This window comes from Tachypleus tridentatus, chromosome 2, assembly GCF_004210375.1.
Source record: "Tachypleus tridentatus isolate NWPU-2018 chromosome 2, ASM421037v1, whole genome shotgun sequence".
In the NCBI taxonomy this organism is placed as follows: domain Eukaryota; kingdom Metazoa; phylum Arthropoda; class Merostomata; order Xiphosura; family Limulidae; genus Tachypleus; species Tachypleus tridentatus.
In genome coordinates this window covers 8,717,132-8,730,047 of record NC_134826.1, presented here as the reverse complement: position 1 = coordinate 8,730,047, position 12,916 = coordinate 8,717,132, and positions in this window count along the sequence as shown.

The window sequence follows — 12,916 nt, the reverse complement described above, 5'->3', positions numbered from 1 at the left end:
AGCAGCAGATATTGAATACATTCAGGTTATTGTTCCACAGCTGTGATGGATCAAGTTCAATACGGGACTGTCAATTTGATATTTTGTACAACTTCTAACTGTATCAAACAAAAATAGAGAGAGAACAAAATTCATTAGCTGGAATTCGTTAAACAATGTTTACATCTAAGAACCGAAACAATAAATATGGTTAAACTTAATCCGAGAATTGGGATACTCACAAAATATTTTAAAAATTTTCCATCATATATATCTACCAGGTGCCACTTATTCACGCATGCTCAGTCGCACCTAAGGCTAAAATGGCTGTCAGTGCAGTTTTATACATGAGTAGAAATGTCTGTTAATTAAACGTGTACCGAAAACATTACACGTGAAGAAGGGAATATGACAACTAAATCTTTGAAACGTAAATCTACAGATTCACTAAATACTATTGTTTAACCACTTAGTGACGCACGCAGACAATTCTTATTCAATGTTGAAGGACAACACGCTCGTATGTAGACCATTTGTCTGATATCGTAAAAAGGAAAACTTTATTCGCAGATCAACCTTTCTCAAACGGCCTCTTACATTATGTGAACTGTAATACACTCCGGCTTGCCCTACTTCTGAGCCAGTGTTTGGGAAACCACAAGTTCGTCACCGCCATATTCCCTGTCTTTGGTGTGGAAAGGGTTGGCAAATGACGCTGTCCTAAGCAGTACGTTGTAACATTATGGTAGGCCTAACTGGATGACGCAAGATTCCTTAAAAATCTGCACGTTTTCTTAATATGTTAGGTACATCATATTATAAGTTTGTGAAAAAATTTAGAGAAGTAGGCCCTCTTTCATTATGATTTATCTTATTATAAACATCATAATGGATTAGACTTAGAGTAAACTTATATCAACCTAATTAGACGTAACTTACATTTCCCAGTCGTTTTCTGCCTGTTTGTGTATGTATTAAGTTAATGTACACGCGATTATCTATGTTAAATGAAGGTCATATAAATATACTAGTGGTAGGCAAACAGGTATAGTTCTTTTACGCAACTATAAACTTTTGTTTAATGTAGATTTTTTAAATACTTCAATTTTTTATAATTACTAAATTTCATATACACAACAGAGATTCTGTTAACTTTCTGTAATGGAAAATTTTCAGTAATAATGCACAAGACATGTATTTAAGTCAAACTTCAGAACCATTGCATAATACCAACTGAAGTCTTTCTGTAAGTCAATTAATGAGGCCCATTATTTCAACCATTGTATTAACAGAAAGTTTATATAAATATATATAACAATCCAGGCCTTTTGACGTCATCAAAGTTAAGACAACAACCGTATTGCACACATTTCTCATGAAGCATTTAATGTTTAATAAATATAGAAAATATACTTCATAATATCATACAGAATATAAAGCTGATATTATGACAAATAAATGAGTTTGAGTAATTTAATATTCTTTCATAATATACTTCTGTAACATGAACTAATATCATGTAGAATATTGTACCAGTTTTTGTCATTTGGCTTTTTATTATTGAGTTAATAAAAAAACTTTTCACAGTCCACTTAATGGAGGCCCGGCATGGCCAGGTGGTTAAAGCCCTCGACTCGTAATTAGAAGGTCACGGGTTCGAATCCGTGTCACACTAATAATGTTTGCTCTTTCAGCTGTGGGGGCGTTATACGTGACGGTCAATCCCACTATTTGCTGTACTAACCTAATTGCCCGATTTCAAACCTAACATTACTCACACATATCTGTACGGTATAAACATATCAGGAATAAAAACTCCAACTTGTGGAGCAATATTGAAACATGTTACTGTTAGGCATGAGAAATTACTATGAAATTAAAACTTGAAATATGACAATCAATACAACACGTATAATTAATAATTACACTTTTAACGTGTTGTCAAGAGCACTGTATGTACGTGAAGCATGTTGATTATACCCTGAAAGCGCAGTAATAAAGTATGCAAATCTTAAAATTTGTTGGTGACACAAAGAACGACTCTGTAACCCGTGATATACAACATGTGAGCCATCAATGTCTGTCGTCGGTAGTTATTGATATCTGGGATAACTATCGGAAACTAACAACTTCTTTCTCTTCATGTTGACATCTCTATCTTCACGAGCTCTCGAGAACAAACTGAAACCTGTATTGCTATCCAACTAGTGTTATTATGAAGTCCACTTTACTTAAAATGAATTAGCCCACTTTAATAAAAAACTCAACTTCACGCAGGTCTGAGATTCATGCTAATAATTCTGAGTTGCACCCCAGTTGAGAAATGTTTCCTTTTAAAACTAAACAGCTGGCACGAATAAAATAAAAACGTTAGCTGTCTACGTTATCTGTGACGGACCTGATGACATGTCTACTGCTGTGACAATAAACTGGCTATATCAACAACATAGCAATCATACAAATGTTACGGAGACAAAATTTCGGTATTTGTTTTTAAATCAGAAACTGTCAAACAGAATGATAATGTTTACCGCTCGTGTATGCGCACTGACTACCTATCCACTGTATAGGTCAACTGACAATGAAAATCAAAGACAACTTCATGTGTAACCTTCGCTGATTTCTTGAAATGGGAATAAGTGAAATACCTGTCACGTATTAATAATAACATATCCAGAACTCTTGAGACATGTGGAGACTATATAAACTAAGATAGTTATTGAGTGATTTTGAAGGTACTCAGGTACAGTACCACAACTTGTTTCACGTTTCAAAACTGTTAGCATTACTTGTGACATATCGTGACGTCTTTTCCCCTTGTACGATTGTGTAGATTTAATATCATGTTAACAAGAGTTTCAATACACTTGTTGGTTTGGAATGAAGGAGAAACTTTTCAAAATGCGATATCTGTGATCTGCCCATCACGGGTATCGAAACCCGGTTTCTAGCGGTATGAATTCGCAGCACAGCTTTGAGGCTTCTGGATGCGTCTGGAGAATGCTTGCAGCTTCCTGATGCCATCTCTGATAAAATGAGATAGGTCTATGTGTTCACTCAGACAGCTAGAACTAAACTGAAGAGGTGAGTCCCTGTATATATTACTATGGAAAATTCTAGAACATTCTAAAAAGTTCTTGAAAATTCTTGTAAGTGCAGGAATATTCTCTATCAGCTTCTCAGCACTTGAATCTACCTCGAATGTTCTGGAAAATGGGTAAATTTGAAAATTTCATTACCCAGGTGAGAAAAGCAAACTTTGAAGAAACAATAGGTCTTTTCCATTTATATAATCAATTGGGAAATAACACTTTCTACCCAGGAACAAGAAAAAGTAAAAATTTTGTTACAAAGTGTTATTTGACCCCAAACAGAAGCTTACGGACAAATGTAACCGGGGATACTCAGAAATTTCTTTTTCTTTGCTTCCCTCATGATTTAACAAAATCAGGGAGACTAAAATATGATAAGAGAACTTGATAAAAGGGGAAAAGCAATGAGGATTTATTGATGTTCAAGAGAAATGAGGATTTATTGAAGTTCAAGAGTAATGAGGATTTATTGAAGTTCAAGAGCAATGATGATTTGTTGAAGTTCAAGAGCAATGATGATTTGTTGAAGTTCAAGAGCAATGATGATTTGTTGAAGTTCAAGAGCAATGATGATTTGTTGAAGTTCAACAGCAATGAGGATTTATTGAAGTTCAGGAGCAATGAGGATTTATTGAAGTACAAGAGTAATGAGGATTTATTGAAGTTCAAGCGAGGGCAAAATCCATAGACGGGTAGTACAAAATGAAGAGTCGATATTGGACTTAGGGTCCTTCAGAGCCGCTGGGTAATGTGTTTTACAGTCATTTATTACTTTCTCAGGACGCATAGACTAAACTGTGGGAAGGAATTAAGCCGTACTGACCTCCTCTTAGGACATGGAACTAACTTCGACGGGCCAGGAACATATATCGTTTTTTTCAAAGTATCTATTTACGACTCACTGTTCTATGTACTAACAACAACGTCACTCGACTCTTCCAACGCTTACTGTTGTATATACTCACAACAACGCCACTCGACTCTTACAATTCTTACTGTTGTATATACTAACAACATCACTTGACCCTTCCAACACTTACTGTTGTATATACTAACAACAACGTCACTTGACCCTTCCAACGCTTACTGTTGTATATACTAACAGCAACATCACTTACCCTTCCAACACTTACTGTTGTATATACTAACAACTACATCACTCGACCCTTCCAAAGCTTACTGTTGTATGTACTAACAACAACATCACTCGACCCTTCCAACGCTTACTGTTGTATATGTAACAAACAACATCACTCGACTCTTCCAACGCTTACTGTTGTATATACTCACAACAACGCTACTCGACTCTTCCAATTCTTACTGTTGTACGTACTAACAACATCACTTAACCCTTCCAACACTTACTGTTGTATATACTAACAACAACATCAATTGACCCTTCCAACACTTACTGTTGTATATACTAACAACAACGTCACTTGACCCTTCCAACGCTTACTGTTGTATATACTCACAACAACGTCACTCGACTCTTCCAATTCTTACTGTTGTAATGCATTTCAACAAACATCACTTAACCCTTCCAACACTTACTGTTGTATATACTAACAACAACGTCACTTAACCCTTCCAACACTTACTGTTGTATATACTAACAACTACATCACTTGATCCTTCCAACGCTTACTGTTGTATGTACTTACGACAACATCACTCGACCCTTCCAACGCTTACTGTTGTATGTACGAACAACAACGCCACTCGAAGTCTTCCAACGCTTACTGTTGTATATACTACACACAACGCTACTCGACTCTTCCAACGCTTACAGTTGTATATACTAACAACAACGTCACTCGACTCTTCCAACGCTTACTGTTGTATGTACTAACAACAACATCACTTGACCCTTCCAACACTTACTGTTGTATATACTAATAACAACATCAATTGACCCTTGCATCACTTACTGTTGTATATACTAACAACAACGTCACTTGACCCTTCCAACGTTTACTGTTGTATATACTAACAACAATGTCACTCGTGTCTTCCAACGCTTACTGTTGTATATACTCACAACAACGTCACTCGACTCTTCCAACGCTTACTGTTGTATGTACTAACAACAACATCACTTGACCCTTCCAACGCTTACTGTTGTATATACTAACAACAACGCTACTGACTCTTCCAACGCTTACTGTTGTATGTACTAACAACAACATCACTTGACCCTTCCAACACTTACTGTTGTATATACTAACAACATCACTTGACCCTTCCTACACTTACTGTTGTATATACTAACAACAACATCAATTGACCCTTCCATCACTTACTGTTGTATATACTAACAACAACGTCACTTGACCCTTCCAACGCTTACTGTTGTATATACTAACAACAACGCCACTCGACTTTTACAACGCTTAGTGTTGTATATTCTCACAACAACATCACTTGACCACACTTACTGTTTTATCTATATTCATGTAATACGTTGTAATTGCTTTGAGCTACATTTATTAGAATTCTGTATTATTAACAACACTTAGTAGATATTTTGAAACTAGTTGTAAATACATAAAACTGAACTCATTTCATGGTGGTTTATTCGAATTTTGAAAAAACCTTCAAATTACAGTCGAATATTGGTCTCTGATAATGATAGAAGTTCCATGTTCTAGATACCTATTGGTTACATAATGTATTTACTGGTGTTTTTATGTGTGACTCAATCACAAATTATGTTTTATTTTTATAATACACTTATGTTTCCCCACAGTGACATCTGTAGACACAAAAATGTTTCTTAACATTTTTGAAGTGATTACCATAGTTCAGGAGCAAACCTTCCTTCAGTTAGTGCTAAACTGTTTGTTAGGCCTTAATATTAATAATATGGTAGTCCTTATAGACAGAGCATTCTTCAAGTTAAACAGCATCAAAACTTGTTTCTAACTAATAATAAAGCCAGAGTTAAGAACAGTAGATTATAAGCTACGTAGTACAACTTTTAAGTGTAGTTCAATATTTGTAACAAGATCAGCTTATGAAATTTAGAAATATGAAAGATAGAAACTTGAAAGAACCAAAATCCAAATAACTTAATAAGCACAATGGGCTAATTTAGCCCATCACACTCAAAGAAACTAATCAATGTTTCGAATTTGAATAAACAATCCTTTTCCCATATTCATATTTGTTGGAAGTAACATAATTTTATAACCTGAAGTTCAAATAATTATTTTCATTTGTATATTAACAACAATGTTATTGTAAATGTTATAGAATACTGTGAATTAAAATCATGCCATTTTACTTTGTTTAAATGAATGTTTTAGAATCCTAAGACCTTATTGAAAACTGAATCATAAAAGTAGTGCCTTTATTTACAACTTGTCATTTATATTTTGTGTTATATGTCAAAACTAATCTTCAAATAATGTGAACCTACTAAAGTAACTGTATCCATCATTGTCACTCTCTAAAATATCAACCATTATCTTCTCTCCATATGAAACTGAACCAGAATTATATTATTTGTATTAGAAACTATTTAAGTTGCTCGTTACACCTCCATCAAGCATCTTTTTTATTCTGAAAATATATATACATAAAGCACTTGAGAGATTCAACCTCTCCTCATATGACAACCGCTACATCCCTGGTACAATTCTAGTAACTCTTTCCAACAATTCAATGTTTTTCCTGAGGTAAGGAGTCAAAGACTAAACACAATATTTAAAATGTGATGTAACCAGTAACCTACAAAGTGAAATTATAATCTCTTTAGATTTGTATTCAATATTTCTGTACATACAACCTAAAATCCTATTTGCTCTATCAGAAACAACAGCACACTGATTGGATGGCTTAAGAGACCGGTCAACCATTACAAGAAGATTCCTTTCTTTCATAACACTGTTTATGTTATTCTAATGCAATATATATTTATAATTCAAATTATGATAGTTCACATGCAGTATCTTACGGGCCCGGCATGGCCAAGTGCGTTAAGGCATTTGACTCGTAATCTGAGGGTCGCAGGTTCGAATCCTGGTTGCACCAAACATGCTCACCCTTTAAGCCATCGGGGTGTTATAATGTGATGGTCAATCCAACTATTTGTTGGTAAAAGAGTAGCCCAAGATTTGGCGGTGGGTGGTGATGACTAGCTGCCTTCCCTCTAGTCTTACACTGCTAAATTAGTGACGGCTAGTGCAGATAGCCCTCGAGTAGCTTTGTGCGAAATTCAAAACAAACAAACAAGCATTATCTTACATTTATTATAATTAAAACCCACCTACCATTTATTTACCCAACTCAGTAAATGATCTAAATCCTTTTGTAAAATAACAGTATCCTCTTTTCAGGCAGCAACACCAAATACCTCAACATGATCAGCACATTTAAGAGCTTTATTAATCATTCTTTCATCAATGTGATTGATGTAAATCAAAAAGAGTAAAGGTCCTTAGACCAAGCCCTGGGCTCATCGTTATCAAGCATGTTTCAGTTACTTCTATTATATCTAAAGTCATTATGCTCTGATGTCATCTATTTTATTTCTTATACTTATAACACTACAACAGTTACAATTAAGCCTATTATTATAACTATTCCTATACTTATTTCCCACACTAAACTTTTCTTTGTGCATTTGGTTTTTCATTACCCTCACCACTATCTAGTCCCAGTTTTAAACTTCCCTTACAGCTGTGTTAATAGCCTTACCAAGTAAGCCAGTCTCTTATTTAAATGTAAATCATCCATTCCAAAAAGTTCATTTATTTCACTAAACTAATGCCACAAGTCCAACTAGCTAATTCTTACATACTAACCTAAGCCTAGCGTTTAACCCTACTTACAAACTTTATCTCCACAATTAATTCTGGGCAGTATTCCTGAGAAAATTATGTTATGGTCTTTTTCTTTAAATGCCTTTCTCAACCTCCTATACTTATTAAATAGCTCCTCCGACTTACCTTTCTTACATAGTTGGCCCCTATATGCTGCACAAAAAAACTTCATATCCGGTCCCTTTTATAATTTCTCTTGTTCTGTCAGTTATATCCAATTTGATTACTTTCTCCTTGTTTGCCACATAGACTATTCTGTCTACATACCTTGTCAAGTAACCACCTACAACTACAACCACATCCATCTTTGGCCCATTGGTTTTCCTTCCCTCCATCAGCTCCTCGTCTGCAGAAGCCAAAGGCTGAAATTTGTTGCTCAGCAGAATGGGCTCATTATAACCGAGCCCAGTATGTTTAACACTCATATTACTCTAACTTACTGAAAGTCAGTGTTAACTGATGTATTCCTTAAACGTTAAAGTTAAATCTCCTCTTAAAATCCTGCTATACTGTTTTATCTACTGCCTTTGTTTTAATTATGATAACCTCCAAGTTCTCCTTCAAACTACACATAAAAATTGTACATCTTCCCAAATAACACTCACTCATTGCATCCATTACTTAGTTACACTTAACAAACTGTGAACACTTAAGTCCTACACTAGTCTTAACCATTGTATTTATAAGTTATATTTATAGCCCGAAATATATACCCAAAAAACTCAATAACAAATACCAGTAGCTTATTATTATCAACACTATTACTGTTAAGTCTATCATTTAAAAAACAATTATTTTTATCATTGTTTTGTTTTCACACTAAAGTAATTGAGTTTATCTTTAATTACAGAGAACTTAGAAATATAACTTGATAACAAGTCTTTCTTGTATACGTCATGTTAATAATAAAATATATTTATTAATAATTTAACGTGATTTACATGTTATACCAATAAACTTTCAAAGACATCACGATATTAATTTGAATTAATGGAACTAGAGTTCAAATGAAGAAGTTAACAGAGAAAACGACAGAACACAATAAACTAGTGTTTAGATTATATTTATTTAATAAAATGACGTATTTATTCTGTTTTTTGACTTACCACCGTGTTGAAATAAAGCTAAGCCTAACGTTCCGCTACACGTATTAAACCTATTTTATATTCGCCACTTTGAAGCTATAATATGAAAAGATATTCAACAGCATTATTAAAAATAATAATAATAAAGTATCAACCCACTACACCTCGAAAAATAAGTTAATTTTATTTAGAATAAAATAAAATTTAATTTCATATATTTCAGAGATACGCAATAACCTTGGTGATACCACTTCCTTGAAGACATTAATTTCTACGAAAAAATAATTTCTTTCAAACGTTAAATACTATACAAAATAAACATAGGCCTAAGTTTGCTAAAAACTTTAAAGTATTTATATTGCTCTGTATTCTATATCAATAGACTCCCAGTGGTATGTTTGCGGACTTACACACAGTAAAACCGGGTTTCGATACCCGTGGTGGGCAGAGCACAGATAGCCCATGGTGTAACTTTGTGCTTAATTCAAAACAAACTATACCTATAATGATAGCTAGCAAACGGGGTGAAAATTATACTGTTCGACTGATGTAACCATAACAATTAGGTTAATGACGAACGAACATATCTATAAACAGTAAAAAGAAGACACTTGTAAAATATCATATTACTAGAAAACCTGACAAAAAACTAATTTATGCCGAACATCGTCTGCTGTTCCGATTTTTTTCTACTTTGATTTTATTGGTACTGAATGGAACAGGTATACATTTGATTTATTTCTATTCCCAATAATCGATTTCCCATTTTAATTTTTTAGTGCTGTATCAGATGTTTCAGATTCCATCTTTAATTTATAACAAAAAATTGAAGAAAATCACGTCCTTAGAGAAAACAAAAATTCCGACAAGCAGTAGGCTTAGTAAGTGAAGGTTATGTGTATCTCTCACTGAATTTATAGGCTTAGTAAGTGAAGGTGATGTGTCTCTTTCACTGAATTGCAAATAAACCCAACGTTTACGAACAGACGACCGTAACTGTAGAATACTATAAAAATCAATCAACTGTTATTAAGTGTAGATTCTACAAATACTGAAGGAAGCATAGAGTCATTGAGATAACCGATCTAAGAATGTGGCATAAGAACGTCACTGTCATACTGAGAATAATCTACAGAAATACGATACAGTAGAGGAAATTAATGAATATTAAAAGAACAAATCCATATGTAATCAGACTAATGTTCTCAAGGCTATTTAATGTATAAACATGTCATTTTATGTGACACTGACTTGAAAAGTGATATTAGATTTCGATGTCAATCAAGTGAAAATATTTATACTTCCATTTCTTTTCACAAAATACGAAAGAGCAGACCACAATGAGAGAAATTTCATTTTAAGATTTCATATATGTCGAAGTAAGATCCATACAAACCGATGGGGTTGCATCGTCTCCCAAATTTGACCTCAATTCTCTTGTTACACACATAAAACACATGATTCGGAACCCGAAAAGATTCACATCCATGTTGCCTTTATTGTCTTCGTCATGATGTTGGAATATTTTTTATCAAGAAAAGAAGAAAAACAGATGATAAATGAGAAAACAAAAATTAAATAGGTTATGACAAATCACTATGGATGATATCTTAAACTTATGCCCTGAAGTAAGCATTTCAGTTCTCCAGGTGGTCAGAAGGGGAGTCACAGTATTACATATAATCGGTCCATTGTAATAAAATGCTAGTTTATTCCCTCACTACCCCATCCCGTGGTCAACAAAAATCTAAAGGCTTATAATGCTAAAAACCAAGTTTCGATACCTGTAAGGGGTATAGCACACAAAACCAATTGTGTATCTCTGCATTTAACAACAAACAAAAGGAAATTCGTTCTATTTCTGATTTACCCTCTTCCACCTTTTTGTCTAAGCAGATATTTCCTCACAACTTGATGCAAACAGTGGGATGTATGTGAAATGTTTTGCACTCTGTTCAGTTATACCTGTTTTCTTTTGTGTATAACAATTTAATATTTTACAATTATCTATTACATATATGTAAATACAAATGAAAATAATCAACTGTTATGTCTGCATCAATAATATATGGGAGAAGTATTAGCACTTTATAACAATAACGAACGAATACAAAACCCAAACGGTGAGTGGTCGATATTCGGGATCCACCCAAACAAACGGGTGGTCGTAATATTCGGGATGTACCCAAACAGTGGGTGGTCGTGATATTCGGGATGCACCCAAACAGTGGGTGGTCGTGATATCTGGTTCTTGGTCATTGCATTCACACTCTGCCTCCATTTTTTATTTTTTCAGCTGTATGGTTTTTTCATCTGCGTTATTTGTTTTGTTTCAAAAATAAAAATATTTTAATATTTTTGGGAATTATTACTTCAGACATTTTCCATTTATTTTGTACCGTTGTGTATCCTTTACAAATTGTTTCAGTTTTTCGTTCTTTTATGTCTTTATGTTTCTGTGTTAAACTTCAAGCAATAAATAATGTATTTAAGGTTAGTGAACTAACCTTATAGATGTTTCTTTAACCTTCGTGTAAAAACCTATGTAACTGAAAAATATGTTTGATCTTAAAATATATTTTCTTAACACTGATTTCTATGCTAGAAACTGTATTTATCCCTAATCACTTTCGATAAACGGGCACTTCCACCTTGAAAATACACATACGTTTGTTACAATTCTACTTGGCTCTGATTCGCCAATCTTACTATGACGTAATCGTGATGGCTTTAACTCATAAAGACTCCTAAACTAAATAATAAGTCCAATTTAACATTCAATTTACCAGTTGTGAACGAATTACAACCAAAAATACCGCACATATTATATACATGTTCGCTACATGAAGCTGGCTTTGTTATGCTTTTCACTTGCCATTGTCCTGATGAGGGATAGAATTCTCGCTTTTAGAAAATGCAGCAAATAGTGAATTGTAGGACAGTTTGGATGTGTACTTATCTTTAGTATCTTAAATATTTTAACTTCTGAATAAATCACAGGAATAAATTTGTAGCGTAAATTCTGCACATTCTTTAAATGTTACGTAAATATCGGTCCAAAGCGGTGAATAAAATGGTATCTAGCAACACCATACATATTGTTTTAATTTATCTTAAAAGGAAAACTCGTGCTTTACGAGTTAAACTTTTCTTTGGTTGTTGTATTTGATAACACGTATAGACAGTGTTATGTATTAAATGTAACTAAAACAATTCAGCGACCTTCTTCCATAGATTGTTCATGTGAGAGGTTACGTACATAGACTTCTGAACGAATCTGATGTGGGCATTTTTATTATCGAGAGGTTAAGCCTATTCCACGTGGGAGCGTTATAATGTGACGGCCAATCCCAGTATTTGTTCGTAAAAGAGTACCCCAAGAGTTCGCAATGAGTGGTTATGAGAGGCTGTCTTCTCTCTAGTCTTACACTGCTAAATTAAGGACGGCTAGCGCAGATAGCCCTAGTGTAACTTTGCGCGAAATTTAAAACAAACCAAACCAAGCCTATTACACAACACGAGATACTTTCCAGTCACCTCTACTACAAAACACACCTCGAGCTGATTGGTGGAATAAAAATGACAAACCGATCGACTTATCTATTGAGAGATACTAATATAATGACGCTTTTCAAACCTGAATATCGGTAGCAGGTATTAAAGCCAAACTCAACACGGTGACAGTACCGGTGTTCTAAGTGTCGAAACACAAATTAAGAAATTCGTACACATTTTTCTATAAGTTTACAAAGAATGTTTATTTTAATATATATTTTCAAGTTTATATATACGGAATGTATACATGTATATAATTTGAATAATTTTATAAAATAATGTATAAACTGACTTATAAAATAACATATGATGTTTGAACCAGTTCAAACCAAGTCACTATATATACTTTTGGATATAGATACATGTGAAAACTCTTTAA